This window comes from Maniola hyperantus, chromosome 23 (genome assembly GCF_902806685.2).
Source record: "Maniola hyperantus chromosome 23, iAphHyp1.2, whole genome shotgun sequence".
Lineage (NCBI taxonomy): Eukaryota > Metazoa > Arthropoda > Insecta > Lepidoptera > Nymphalidae > Maniola > Maniola hyperantus.
This window is the reverse complement of record NC_048558.1, coordinates 5,227,279-5,241,099: the sequence shown is the minus strand read 5'-3', so window position 1 is coordinate 5,241,099 and position 13,821 is coordinate 5,227,279. Positions and strand designations below refer to the sequence as shown.

The following is a 13,821-nucleotide window of genomic DNA, read 5'->3' as shown; positions in this document are numbered from 1 at the left end:
ATTTATTTATTTAGAAATCTTTATTGCACACATTTGTAGTTACATCTTATTATATTATACAAGATCACTAAACTGCAGATAAAGGGAAGTAGGTTTATTGTAATTGATCGTAGGTGCACGGTTTTGGCGTGAAATTGAAAATTTCTAATGTAGGTTGTAACTACAATTACCTACGACGCCTATACGATGTAAGCGTAATTAGTAATTACGTACTTGTAAATGCCCAAGCAAATATAATCGATTAAATTAATTGATAACTAGGTTACATTTGATTAAGTTTTATATCTTGCTTGTATATCAGTAGTCAGTACCCTTATTATAAATGCGAAAGTGTGTTTGTTTGTTGGTTTATTGGTTTGTCCTTCAATCACGTCGCAAGGGTGCAACGGATTGACGTGATTTTTTGCATGGGTATAGATAAATACCTGGAGAGTGACATAGGCTACTTTTTATCCCGGAAAATCAAAGAGTTCCCACGGGATTTTTATAAACCTAATTCCACGCGGACGAAGTCGCGGGCATCAGTTCGTATCAATATAAAAAATGAAAATATTATATTTTAATATGATACATTGATATTAAAAGCGCTTTTTGTTAGGTTGCTTTGTTCGTGTGTTGTCATTCCGTCGAAATTGGTAACTGATTTTTCTGCTGCCTCCAACTTTATTAATGTCCGATTGAGTTGGCAAACACGTGTGGTTTGGAGTACAACAGATGATAACCGTTGTGTGTGTTACAATGAGCATCTCTGATGTTGATTGTGGGACTTGGGAGGTGGACATTAGTACTCTGTGATGGCTTATAACGAGACAGTCGGATTTGGACTCATTTGCTTTGGTTTTTAACCGACTTCAAAAAAAGGAGGAGGTTCTCAATTCGTCGGAATCTTGGGGCCACTAAAAATTGTGAAATAAATTTTTTTTACAAAAAAAATAAAAACCGACTTCGATACTGTAAGGGTGATAAATTGGGCGGAATAGAAATATACCCGGATACGGAATAATCTACCACCTTACAAAGATTAGAGGGAAAAAAAATAATTTACTTGATCTATCTACCTAGTAAAGAATAGAAGCTAGCCGTCGACTCCCTTGTAATGTATATGAGGTGTTATAAATGAAATTTGCTAGATGTTAGGCAAAATTGTTTTTAATGTAACTTTTACCGGGGTCGCTTAATACTTAGTGATGGCTAATAATACTTAGTTATTCTAGCTTAATGCCAAGACTTAATTTAGATACATTAGAATGCCTTAGGTAGATAGTACATAAAATCTATGTTTTAAATTTAAGATGCCATTGGCATGGAATAGACAATGACACAGTAAAATTCATAAAATTGTTCCAAAATAAAAGCTCAGTAGTAAAGACAGGGTTCTTACTGTACACATACACTAAGAAGGTTCACTAAACTGTTGCAGGATACCAACATTTGCTTACTTGTAGGTGCGAAGACTGCAAGGTAGCTGGACGGCATCGGCCAAGATCCAAAACTCAATTTATTTGATTCTTCACAACCGAAATGTTTCATTACAAAGATTTTCACCAAGTCTTATCCATAGCAATTAAGTTGTCAACGTGAATGTGCAAAAGAAATAAATACGAAAACCGAAAACGCAAACGGAAAAACTAAAACGGAAAACTGAAGCTAAACGTAAAACGTAAACGTAAACCCTGTAACAAAGAAAAACAAGATTATAATTTGTGCTGTGTGAAAATTTCGACACGTGGAATTTTCCCGATCAAACACAACTCACCTATTGAACTCCTGGCCACCAATGGTTTTCAGAAGTCCACCCACAACCCATTATCCTCATTTATTTGGGAAGATAAAATAACTGGAACTGGAATGAAATCATAAAATTAGGATTTTCTCTAACCAAACCGCCATTTTGTCGAATCCACATTACTTGATTTTTCACTCACCATAATTGATGAAACATTGAAATACGTTAGGATGACTAAAATTTATAACTATTGTATTTTCCCAGGCGAAGCCATGGGCGAAAAAGAGTGAGATTTTCCTGGAACGAAAAAAATTCGTCTTCACATGTTGACTCCAGAGAAAATTCTAAATCTCACCAATCGGTGTTGCCTGACGCAACCCGAGTGTGGCCGCTCTCATTTAGTTTGATCATGAAGCCAATTCATTTTTGAATATTTGCGGAACCTAAGGATATATTATAAGAACCGTTTTGTTAATGACTTAACAATAAACAAATGATATTATGGTTTTATTTAATTATTTTGTTTTATTTTTACGACAATTGACAACGAAGCAAACGCCATCTATTGTGGCTCGAATGAACTCTGAACATCGACCCACGCGTAGTTCTGCACCTTGATGCTAGGTGGCACCAACATACTTTGAACAAAATTGATTTTTATTAAAAGCGAAACGCTAATTAGTAGTTCAAAATTTACAACGTCACAATACTTCCCCTCCTACGAAAAGGTTCAACAGGTTGAACCACGCTGCCCTCAGCGTCATCCAACAACTACTAACAATTTGCCTGAAACAAACAAACAAAAAAAAACACAGAAGTTACGCGTGAACGCACATCTACTACTAACAAGGAAAATTGTCTAACAAAATAAATATACTGAAAACAGTGTAAGGTTTTATACATTATACTTAACTACACAACCCTAACTTCTAAAAAGAATATATACAAAAAAACTTCATGGTGTCTAAGACACTTGAGTGGAAACATCTTGGCATCATTCTTCAGCTGACTGATAGAATGCGTCTAGGCCTACGGTGGTTCACTCTTTTAAACTACCATCTTAATATTTGTTACTCAACAAATACGGAAAAACTGGTTGTGAACGGGTCCATCTGATATGGCAACCGTTCTCTATCCATTCGGAAAAATAAAACCGAATCAAAATCGGAATATGAGAAAAAAAAAACGAAATAACTCTCCTAGAAAATAGATCTCGGAACAGAATCGGAAAAATAACAGAAATGATCCATTATCTAGAAGGAAAACGAAAACAAAACACAAAACCCCCCCTTTTCGTTATCCCCAAAGTACGATATTTGCATTTTTACTTTCTCAACCGGTTGGTCTACCACAAGCATTCCAATCATCACATATTCATCCCTACATACATCCACTACATTCTTCTTCAACTGAACCATGGTAATGTAACTGTTAACTCAGAACATCACTACACTCATACAAATTCCTAATTGAATATTGATAACTTAAATATTCAAACAGTTTAGACCAAACTAAGTAATGGCAAATATCTACTTCTTAATATCCTTAATATGCCAAGTGCCTATTGGGTGGTTGTCAGCTACTCTAACTAGTTCGTAAACCAAAGGTGACAAAACCTTGACAACCCTGCACTTTTCATACTTAGGTGCCAGCTTAGCTGCGAAAAAATTTGTAGCGTCGCTTTGTGGATAGGTCTTTTTCCACACTATATCCCCAACAGAATAGCTTGCAGACCTACGCCTTAAGTTGTAATGCGTTGCATACTCTGCATGAGCCTGAAACAAATTTCTCCTAACCTGACCAAATATGTCCTCCAAAGATCCAAACTTTCCTGCGTATTCCTCCCTTGGAATTCCGGCCTCGTACTCCTTATCCGTGTCCTTATAGAAGGAACCATTTAAAACCGGTTCTCTAGCGTGGACAAGGAAGAACGGGGAGAATCCAGTGGATTCATTAACCGCACTGTTTATGGCGAACTGGACCTTGTACAGGTTTTCGTCCCAGGACCTGTGGTTATCTTTCACAAAAGCGGCTACAGCAGTCATAACAACCTTATTGTACCTCTCAACAAGGTTAACTTGCGGAGTGTACAGTGGTGTGTAGTGTAATTTCGGAATATTATAACGCTTAATGAGATTACGGAATTCAGATCCTGTAAATTGGGACCCATTGTCCACAATCACAGTCTCTGGAACACTATGGTTCAAAAATACAAAATTCTCTAGCGCTTTAACAACAGCGGCACTTGTGGCACGCCGTAACGGAAACAACATTGTATATTTCGAAAAACAACACGTCACCACAAAAAGAAATGTAAATCCTGATTTAGACCTAGGCAAAGGTCCGACTAAATCAGCCGAAATGACCTGAAAAGGTCTCTCGCAGACTTTAGGCTTCCCTAGCAGACCTGGAGTGGCTGATGTCGTGTGTTTATACGCAGAGCAAGTATCACAATTCTTAACGTACTCAACCACGTCCTTATACATACCACGCCAAAAATATCTGAGGGATAATCTGCGATGAGTTTTGAACACACCAAAATGACCTGCAGTTGCATCTGCATGGTTTTGTTGCATAATTCTAAGGATGTCGTTCTTGTGGACTACCTCTTTCCAGTCGAACTCACTGAGAAGCTGGTATTTACATTTACTGTAACGATATAGTTTATCGTTCAAAATACTAAAATTCGGAAAATTTGCTGGATTGATTTTACAGCCATTAAATGTTTTGTCATACCAGTCATCTACCAAAACTTGTTGACTAGAGTTATCATTACGATCACCAACTACATCTACGTGTATGAGTCTCGACAAGGTATCCGGAACTACATTATCACAACCCTTCCTATGTTCGATAACAAAATTATACTGTGATAATCTACAACCCCATCTGGCGAGTCGTCCTGAGGGATTTTCTAAATTTAAGAACCACTTTAGGGATGCATGGTCTGTGATAATTGTGACTGGCTTGGAACCAAAATAAGCCTGAAATTTCTCCACTGCAAAAATCACAGCTAGAGCCTCGCGTTCCGTCGCGCTGTAATTCCTTTCGTTTTTATTTAGGCTCCTACTGACATACGCAATGGGATGATCGCAACCATCGGTTTCTTGCGTCAGCATACCGCCAACACCATATGCAGAAGCATCACAATGTATTTTGAATGGTTTTTCAAAATTCGGTACCGCAAGAACAGGTGCGGTTACCAACGCATTCTTCAATGTATTAAATGCTACCTCTGCCTGTTCGCTCCACTCAAATTTAGGTGCGTTCTTTCCTTTACTCGTTAGTCTATTGAGTGGTGCAGCGATGGTTGAAAAATTCCTAATAAAGCGCCTGTACCAAGAACAAGTGCCTAGGAAAATCTTTACCTCCTGTGCAGTTTTTGGGGTCGGAAAGTTCAAAACTGCGGCAACTTTTCCAGGATCTGTGCGTAAACCAAATTCATCCACTATATACCCTAAATATTTCAAAGAGTTTCTAAAAAAATTACATTTTTCAAAATTTATGGATAGTTGAGCCATTTTTAGTTTATCCAGAACTCTGTTTAATAAAATTAAATGGGTTTCAAAATCAGCAGAACAAATAACAATATCATCTATATAACAAAATACTATTCCATTTTCAATATCACTACAAAAATTTTGATTAAATAACTGGTCCATTAACCTCTGCTGTCGTGCTGGTGCACCGCATAGGCCAAACGGCATGACTTTAAATTTGAATAACCCTCTACCAGGAACTGTAAAACTGGTTTTTTCCTGAGAGTCGTCAGCTAACGGAATTTGCCAGAAACTTGAACTTAAATCAATCGATGATAAAAACCTTGCCTCTTTCAAGCTATCTAGAATTTGTGGAATGTACGGTATTGAGTATGAATCCCCCTTTGTCACTGAATTTAATTTCCTGCAATCTAGGCAAAATCTCCAGTCTCCATTTGCCTTTTTCACTAAAATTGCTGGATTATTCCAAGGGCTTTCACTCGGAGTAACTACGTCCATTTCCAGCATCCTATCTAACTCTTTACTTAAAGCTTCCTTCTTTTCGGGAGAAAGTGGATATTGTTTTATTTTTATTGGCAAGGCATCACCGGTGTCAATAACATGTTCAATTAATTTTGTTCTACCCAATCCAATTTTCGTTGAAGAAATATCTAAAAATTTATTTACTACAGACTGGGCTAATTCTTTCTGTTGAGATGATAAGTTTTCAAAAGAAGTGATGGTATGAATTTGTTCATTATCAATCGCACAAATATTGTAAAATTGAGAAGGTGCCTTAATTAATTCTAAATTATCAAAAATGCCAGGGGCTAACTGAAATGTTTTCCAAAAGTCACAGCCAAAAATAACATCCGCTATTATAGAGGGTACTACAAAAAATTTTATTATGTGAGTTACGGAATTATAAGTAATCGGAATAAACATATAACCCATGCAATCAAGTTTGTCTCCATTTGCCACTGAAAATGTGGTATCAATACTGCTATGCAATTTATAACCGAATCTCAAAAAAACCTTGTGCGCCTGGTTACCCAAAATTGACGCGCAAGCACCGGAATCTAGTAAACCTGTAATCTCAAAACCGTCAACAAAAACCTTTAAATGTGGCCTAAAGTCTCGTTTATCCACTGAATACAGAACTGTGTCAGGTAAAAGGGATGTTTTGTTGTTAATGACCAAGTTCTTTACTTGTGTCTCTGCACAGTTCTTACTAATTAGTTTTTTGAATTTTTGTCCGGAGCGGGTTTACTAGTCGCCTTTTACTACAACTTGGACATGTCTTTACTGTAAAGTTCTGACGTCCACACGAAAAACATCTAATAAATTTCGGAACTGTCCTGCAAAATTTAAAGGAATGGTTACCCTTGCCGCACTTGTAACATAGTTGTTTATTTGTTTTCGAAAAATCAGTGCCTTTACTTGTATCAACCTTAGGTGCAGGTGTGACTGAAAGTGTGTTTATCTGTTTTGTCACTTGTTTGTAAGCAAACTCTGAACTTAAAGTTGCCTTACTGTTAGTAGGCTCAGAAAATAAGGCGGAACGCTGCCTCGCAGCCTCTAGTTTGCGACACTTTTCCTTCAACATTGCGACAGACTTAATGTCAACAAGAGCTAATTGTTCTGAGTAAAAAGGGCGAATATTATGTAATAAAATTTGTAACTTTTGTTCTTCGGAAAGTGGTGTTGACAACCTTGAAAACATGCAAAACATTATAGCGAAATAGATAGACACAGGTTCTTCAGAGCCTTGTGTTCTTGCTCGAATTTCACCTAGCAACCTGTAGTCATAATCTACTGCATCAAATTCCTCTAAAAATAAAGTTTTCAATTCTGACCAAGACGAAACTTGACATTTGTTGCCTCTGTACCATAACAATGCTCGGCCTGTAAAAAGATGAAATGCAGAAACAAATAATTTTCCATCTGAAACGCCATAAGATCTTTTATATTCCTCAACGCGTTCGATGAAACTGCGCGGATCACCCTGTCCGTTGAAATGTAACTTCCACTTGGCAACATTTTTATCACCAGTGCAGTCAACGGCGGTACTCTCGGAATCCAGTGATTCGTCGTGAGACGACTCATTGTCAGCATCTAATCTGGAAATCAAACTCTGCAACTTTGTATGTAATTCACTCTTCCTACTTATTAAGCTGAGTTCGGAACACTGTATTCTCAAAATTCTAAAGTACAAATGTGAAGCTAAAGCTTTAGACCTACAGAGGGCATGTCTATCTTTAGTGTCAGAACACTTTTTTAATAAATCTTCTAAGTCTTGAAGTTTTTTAGTAATAACCCCTAACTCACTTTCAGAAGAGAAATCTGTCTCTAAAATTGATTCAGAAGGAATTTCCTGAATTAATTGTTTTAACTGTTTCTTTAAACCTAGCACTGTAGGTGCTGGAGTTTCGGAACGAATGGATACCTCATAACACAATTCGTCCTTCAAAAGTGAATGAAACTGGGCAAAAGTCTGTTCCATTGTGTTAAGTCAAAACACATTTAACAAAATATCGAGCTTGTGTAACTGTCTATGTTTAGCCTTATACAAATTGGTTAAACACAAACACAAAAGAAGTTATTTAAACTATTAAATATACACAAGCAAAATACACAACAAAAACAATATTCTTAAGTCTATCCTAACCTATTTTATCAATTATGTTCCTATTCCAAAATATCGTTAATAATACAAGCACATATTATTACTATAGTAAACAAAATATAACAAAATAAAACTTCCCAAAATTGAATAAATGATTGTAAGGTGCAGTATCACCTTTATGAGTACACAGTGTGTTACAACCTTTACAATTACAAAAGTAAACAGGCAACAAAGTTGCAATGAACTCTGAATAGCATATTATCTTTAAAAAAAAACAAAGAGATTGTGCAATGGTTTGATGACTGTTACTTTACACTTTTAACACATAACCTAAAATACAACAAAATCTGTTTCTAAATGTCACTTTAAACTACCAGCATTCAATTAAACTTAACATGTTTTGTGTGTGAAGTAGCTTTTATCATAACCTTAACACAGCTCTAAACAAAATTTCAACAAAATAATGAAGTATCAAGTCACTGAAAAAAAATTGTTCATAACTTCCTACTTGAACTTAATGTAATCTCTGAATATAGTTTATATATTTAGTTTCACAAGTTGTAACTCTTAGTATTTATAAATGTATGTGTGTAACTAGTTAACAGGACATAGCGTTTCAAAACTTTAATTATACTAAGTTACCGGAATTTTCAAACATAAGATGTACTTACTATTGAAAGCAATACCCAACAACAACTCAGTTAAGCAATGTTTATTACTAAACTGAAGGCAAACATTCACTTATACACCTCCAAGGTAAGTCAAATAACATAATTGAACGGCATAAACACCATTTATAATGTGTTAATTAAATAAGAAAAAACCAATGTTGGACTATACTCAGAAAATTACTTAACCTATCAGACAAAATTTCTAACTATTAGTTATTATTTAGTTAGTTAACCATAAAAAACAGCTTAGTGCTCTTTGCAATGTGTCACTACTTAGAAAATTGTACAATCAGCGGAGTACATTTCATAAAATTCACAAAATTTCTCAAAATATACTGAAATAACTATATAAAAAAACGTTCGGGCGCCATTTGTAAGGGTGATAAATTGGGCGGAATAGAAATATACCCGGATACGGAATAATCTACCACCTTACAAAGATTAGAGGGAAAAAAAATAATTTACTTGATCTATCTACCTAGTAAAGAATAGAAGCTAGCCGTCGACTCCCTTGTAATGTATATGAGGTGTTATAAATGAAATTTGCTAGATGTTAGGCAAAATTGTTTTTAATGTAACTTTTACCGGGGTCGCTTAATACTTAGTGATGGCTAATAATACTTAGTTATTCTAGCTTAATGCCAAGACTTAATTTAGATACATTAGAATGCCTTAGGTAGATAGTACATAAAATCTATGTTTTAAATTTAAGATGCCATTGGCATGGAATAGACAATGACACAGTAAAATTCATAAAATTGTTCCAAAATAAAAGCTCAGTAGTAAAGACAGGGTTCTTACTGTACACATACACTAAGAAGGTTCACTAAACTGTTGCAGGATACCAACATTTGCTTACTTGTAGGTGCGAAGACTGCAAGGTAGCTGGACGGCATCGGCCAAGATCCAAAACTCAATTTATTTGATTCTTCACAACCGAAATGTTTCATTACAAAGATTTTCACCAAGTCTTATCCATAGCAATTAAGTTGTCAACGTGAATGTGCAAAAGAAATAAATACGAAAACCGAAAACGCAAACGGAAAAACTAAAACGGAAAACTGAAGCTAAACGTAAAACGTAAACGTAAACCCTGTAACAAAGAAAAACAAGATTATAATTTGTGCTGTGTGAAAATTTCGACACGTGGAATTTTCCCGATCAAACACAACTCACCTATTGAACTCCTGGCCACCAATGGTTTTCAGAAGTCCACCCACAACCCATTATCCTCATTTATTTGGGAAGATAAAATAACTGGAACTGGAATGAAATCATAAAATTAGGATTTTCTCTAACCAAACCGCCATTTTGTCGAATCCACATTACTTGATTTTTCACTCACCATAATTGATGAAACATTGAAATACGTTAGGATGACTAAAATTTATAACTATTGTATTTTCCCAGGCGAAGCCATGGGCGAAAAAGAGTGAGATTTTCCTGGAACGAAAAAAATTCGTCTTCACATGTTGACTCCAGAGAAAATTCTAAATCTCACCAATCGGTGTTGCCTGACGCAACCCGAGTGTGGCCGCTCTCATTTAGTTTGATCATGAAGCCAATTCATTTTTGAATATTTGCGGAACCTAAGGATATATTATAAGAACCGTTTTGTTAATGACTTAACAATAAACAAATGATATTATGGTTTTATTTAATTATTTTGTTTTATTTTTACGACAATTGACAACGAAGCAAACGCCATCTATTGTGGCTCGAATGAACTCTGAACATCGACCCACGCGTATTTCTGCACCTTGATGCTAGGTGGCACCAACATACTTTGAACAAAATTGATTTTTATTAAAAGCGAAACGCTAATTAGTAGTTCAAAATTTACAACGTCACAATACACAAACACTAAAAATTGAAAAATAATTTAATTTATTACCGAATATATTATGTATACAAGAGTTAATATAGTTCCATAATAATATTTTTTGGGGTCGGTGCCAATGAGGTGCCATTGTGAAGTCTCATAAAAATATGAAGTCTAGACGATTCGCGCAGCTAAAGCTAATTGGCACCGGCACCAAAAAGTATTATTATGGAACTATATTAACTCTTGTATACATAATATATTCGGTAAGAAATTAAATTATTTTTAAATTTTTAGTGTTTGTGTATCCAAGTCGGTTTTTTTTTTGTAATTTATTTTTTATTTTTTAGTCCGATACAAGTAAGTCATTGACTGCGATTGATCTGGTGGTAAATGGTAATGCTGTCTAAGCTGGAAGCGGGGTAACTTGGAAGGGGTATGTAAGCTTCATTAAACCCGTACCCCTGATTGGTTTTTACGCGTCATGATACCTATGGAGATAGGAGCTGGGAACTGACTACGCATGTGATACGATAGTCGTGTTTGTGAATATTCTGTTTTCATGAATAACTTTCAATCCTTTTTAGTAAATTAAAAACTGTTTTTTCTTTTAAAAACCTTTTTTTACTTTAAAATTATTTTACTAAGTAATATGTACATTGTACACATTTACCTACTGCTATTCTAGTTGTGTAACCAATAATCTGCAGCTATTATTTTCAAGACAAAAGTAGATTTTTGTTATGGTATAGTTATAAAACCGGTAATGAGAGCTTCTAAGCTTCATTCTTTCTTTGCTCTAAAATGAACTTTTCTAAAAAAAGAAACTGTTTTTCTTGTAGTGGCGTCGCGGTGCCGGAAGGTCAGCTAACAGCTTCATAAATATGGAAATATGGAAACACCGTCGTCGCGTCGGTCGGGGCAAAAGCAGAGACGTAAAAATTTATTGACAGATAACTTAGTAATCACTTGGACGCGCTAATATGCATATAAAATTATATTTGTTTATCCATACTTATATACCTATTCTTCACTAGGTATATGTAATGGTGGCAGTGTAATTCAACAAAATACTTAAAATTAGTTAAAATTCGAAAAAAAAACCATTTATTCAGTTTGGGTATTATTGTACATACACTGATGGTCAATTGCTGAATTTGCAATACAATGATATAGTGGTGATAATTAATAATACGTAAACTCAAAACTTAAGCTGCGAGGGTTCCAAGCGCACTCAGGTCGATCGACAGTTAATCGATTCGTATATTTAAGAGATTTGCAATGTAAAGATTTGCGTAATTTAATTTATGATGTAGCCTTAGGTATCACCGTTAAAACCTATTACAGGTTATAGGGTATTGACTGACTGTTATATAAATGGGCTACCCAAGAAGACTCGTTCCGTCGTTCCTTCATTCAGCTTACCTTTTCGGCGTTCGTTACACTACGGTCGTTTCCTTGTAATATAAATATACCTTTTTAGGGTTTCGTTCCTCAAAAGGAAAAACGGAACCCTTATAGGATCACTTTGTTGTCTGTCTGTCTGTCTGTCTGTCTGTCTGTCTGTCTGTCTGTCAAGAAACCTACAGGGTACTTCCCGTTGACCTAGAATCATGAAATTTGGCAGGTAGGTAGATCTTATAGCTGACATTTGGGAAACATCTGAAAACCGCGAGTTTAGTGTTAGATCACACACAAAAAATTTAATTGTGGTCATGAACTAATAATTAGTATTTTCAACTTTCGAATTGAGTGACTATATCAAGTGGGGTATCATATGAAAGGTCTTCACCTGTGTATTCTAAAACAGATTATTATTTATTTTTATGCATCATAGTTTTTGAATTATCGTGCAAAATGTCGAAAAAATACGACTGTAGTACGGAACCCTCATTGCGCGAGCCTGACTCGCACTTGGCCGGTTTTTTAATTTAGAAGCAATCAGACCTGTTGGCAAGTGATGATGCAGCCTAAGACGCAGCGCGCTTGTCTAGAAGATGCCTATTCACTCTGGACTTGAAAAAAAAATAGTGGAAATATTTAGTTACTATAGACACCTGGTGGGCAGAATGCCGCATAGCATAGTAGGTACATCATAACAACATGCCTGTACTGTATTTGGTATTGAGTAGTTGTAGAATGTAATTATTTTCATATAAGGTATGTCTGGTTGTTTGATAGGAGTAATATATTATGAGTTTAGTACAATCATTAGATGTGTATGCATACATATTATATTAGACATAGTCGCGATAATGCTATAGGTACATAACTACATAGATAATGCTCGCGACTTCATCCGTGTGGATTTAGGTTTTTAGAAAGCCTACGAGAATTCTTTGATATTCTGGGATAAAAAGACCAGATGTCAGTCTCCGGTATCATCCAGCAGACATTCTTCTATTCGTGGTGTTACAAGCATATTATCGTAAAACAAAAACTATATTTCCGTTACTACTCGAAATTATTATTTTTTGAAAACTCTTTCATAATCAAACGTCGAGTGTAAGACGTGTTTACAATAAATCAATGTTAAATAAAACAATAATTGTGTGTTCATTGAATAATTGTTTTCACGTCGGCAGCTGCACGCCCAGTGGACCGATTTATGTGCATTACGTTGTTGCTATGTTCAACATTGCACCTACCTACTGGAAAAATTGCTTGTTGGGTAGTGTACAAAGTACAAAGCAATTATTTCAAGATCAGACCCTGATTGTTTTGATTGAAATAGTATCTACGTAAAACTGAAATCCCCGCGGACGAAATCTGTACTAGTTTTCAATAAAAATTCATTTTGCAAGAGTGTCTTCTAATCTAAGAGTGTCTTGGGCGTCAGTTTGTCGCAAAAGTTGGCTTACGCTGCAAGTTTCTTTATGTACATTTAGCAATGCAAGTTGCGTCCACGCATTACCCACGATTTTGCTTGAATGTCCTTATTTTCGCGTTCCTCACCTAACCTAACATATTATGGAGATACGTAAATATCCGTACATCTAAATATATAAAAGGAAAAGGTGACTGACTGACTGATCTATCAACGCACAGCTCAAAGTACTGGACGGATCGGGCTGAAAGGCATGCAGATAACTATTATGACGTAGGCAATCCGCTAAGAAAGGATTTTTGAAAATTCAACCCCTAAGGGGGTGAAATAGGGCTTTGAAATTTGTGTAGTCCACGCGGACGAAGTCGCGAGCATAAGCTAGTACAGCATATAGCGAAAATATCGGCGACGCCTTAACCATATTTCAATGACCAGCTAAAATCATAATGACCAGCTAAATTCTAGCATAAGTTGTGCTTTGCATTGGTCACAATTCACAAATCGCAAATCTCTCGCTTCAGTCTTTGTTTCAACTGATACACTTCCAATCCTAGATATGGGTTTCGTTAATATCTGAATATATTTCAATAGAACACGGTCTCGTGCCGTGTGGTTTGTAGACACTAGACAACATTTATCTGTCGTACTTTTATAATTCTGGTAATATATT

General features: G+C 35.7%; 2 protein-coding genes across 3 annotated transcripts in view; one reads left to right on the top strand and one right to left on the bottom strand.

Moving 5' to 3' along the window:
* The window catches only part of Dyrk3 (Dual-specificity tyrosine phosphorylation-regulated kinase 3), a 225,037-nt gene that overhangs the window by 47,389 nt on the left and 163,827 nt on the right, over positions 1 to 13,821 (top strand). The gene's annotated exons all lie outside the window — the stretch shown is intronic.
* The window catches only part of LOC117993102 (uncharacterized), a 254,416-nt gene that overhangs the window by 143,781 nt on the left and 96,814 nt on the right, over positions 1 to 13,821 (bottom strand). The gene's annotated exons all lie outside the window — the stretch shown is intronic.